Below are 2,361 nucleotides of genomic sequence, written 5' to 3'. Positions count from 1 at the left end.
AATTTTTTTTACTACTATAATAACTATAACGCCACGGCTTAACCTAATCTTATTTTTATTCCTTAGATAACTATAGGCTAGTAAATGACCCCCTACCCACGGCTCCGCGTAGCCTAGATCTATAAATTCTAGTACTAGGGCGTAATCCTACGGTGCAGAAAGGCTCCGAAAACTAAGTTTTAGTATCGCTACTACGCTATATAAGGAAAAGTGTCGTAGAATAGTTCTAGATACAGGCTAACGCGTACTATAATAGGCGTATAATCTTAAATATCTCTATATATATAATAATATAAGTAAGTATCCCCTAGTATAAGATAGCATCGGAAGAAGACTATAAATAGCCTTAGACTATCGGAGAATAGATTCTGCCGGCTACGCCTAAGACTTAGCCTAAAGATACGCTAGGTTCCCCCCTCCTTAACGCGTTTATTCTTAATCGTACGTACCTATACACGCTTCTCCATAGTAGTATACTAACTATTCGATATACAGAACTACGAATAAACTACGCTAGCACCGTTTTATAGTACGTAAATAAGAATAAGCCCGACGTATATATCCCTATATCTATATATATTACTATACACTAACGAATATATATATTAAGCGTGGTGTTATTATACGCCGTAAGTACTAAAAGGGCGTAGTCGTCAAATTTCCTGATTCTAATATAAAGCGGTTGTAAGCCCTTTTACGCTTATTTATATAGATATATAGCGACGAGAAATAAGGGCGCTATCGTTACGATAAGTACGCTGCAGGAAAAGGAACACTCGTGTCCTACGTTATGCTTAAGGGTTTCAGTAAAGGCGGGTACGGTAACTACACAATTAGCGCGGGTTCCTCTAGCTGCTTACTAGCTTATAAGTTTCCTAATAGCGCTATATAGTCTTATACTAACTAAGCTAGATATTAATAAAACGCCGCGTTTAAATAAACGTAAACGCGTTACGGGGGAGGGCTCGGTTAGTAAGAAGAAGACCTCTACTACCTCCGTTACTATTAACCTAGACGGTATTCCCGCGCGCTAGGTAAAACGCTTTAAAGAAGCGATTACCGAGGCTGCTAAGGAGCGTAAGTGACTATTAGCTACCGTACGACTCTATATCTTCCTGTACTAATAGATATATTAGTGCCCGATAATAATAAGGATACAGCTAAGTATAACGAGTAATCTTTTCTTTTTTACTTTTATATATAGTAGCGCCCGGCTATTTTTTTTTTTTGCTTTTACTAGGGAACTAAGGTTAGGGCGGTTAATAATAATACCCTTTGTTTACTAAGCCTTAAAATAATTTAAGTATATTTATATTTATAATATAATATATATACTATACTATATAAAATATTAAATATAGTATAGTATATATATTATATTATATATAGTATAAGCTATATAAGCCGGACTTATAATAATATAAAGCGAATTTGATAGCTAATAATATACTTTTAAAAGCTCTTATTATTATATTATAGTAAATATAACTAAGGCTAATAATCAGGCTTATTCTAGTTAGGATATATTATAGTAGCTAGTAGTTACAATATAGTAGTATTAGTCTAAGCTAAAAAGTATATAGTATAAGGATTTATCTTTAAGCCATTATGCCTTGATCTAACTATATAAATATAACCGAATAAGTATAATCTCTCTTGATATAATAGCTATAAATAGATATATAGGTCTATTACACTGCTTTTAGCGATAATAATCGTTATATTATTTAGTGCACTTATTTAAGGTAGAAATCTATGCTAAATAGAGTCTAATTAGATACTACGCCCTATTAATAATATATAGCTTTTACCTAATTATATTAAGTTATTACTACGTTTTAAAATAAGTAGTTAATATCTAAATTACTATTTAAACTATAATAAAAGCTCTGTATACGTATATAAATATCCTTAGCTCTCTTTAAATTTAGAGTCTAAGTATATATAAGGCTACTATATCGATCTATAAAGAATATAACTCTAGTATTACTATGAATATTCTTAAGAAACGTATTAAAATCCACTGCCTAATATTTATTACCTTATATAGAATATATATATATATGGCCTTATACTAATATATTAGATAATTATAGTATATATAACTATTATAATCTATAGTTATTGATTTTATCTTATAATATACTATAAGTACTCGTAGTATTACTAATAGGCCGTATTCTAAAAGCGTTAATTTAAAGTAAGATTATAAGTAAACTCTTTATAGTGGGTAATATTAAAGAGCTTAAAATAAAACCAGTCGATAATATATATATATATATAATAGTACTTACTATAAGCTTAAATAACTAGAGTTATATTCTCTATAACCCTATAGTCACTACGCGATATAGGCCTATA

Source organism: Sodiomyces alkalinus (assembly GCF_003711515.1).
Source record: "Sodiomyces alkalinus F11 unplaced genomic scaffold SODALscaffold_2, whole genome shotgun sequence".
Taxonomy (NCBI): Eukaryota; Fungi; Ascomycota; class Sordariomycetes; order Glomerellales; family Plectosphaerellaceae; genus Sodiomyces; species Sodiomyces alkalinus.
The sequence above is the reverse complement of the archived record's forward strand: the minus strand, read 5'-3'. Positions refer to the sequence as shown.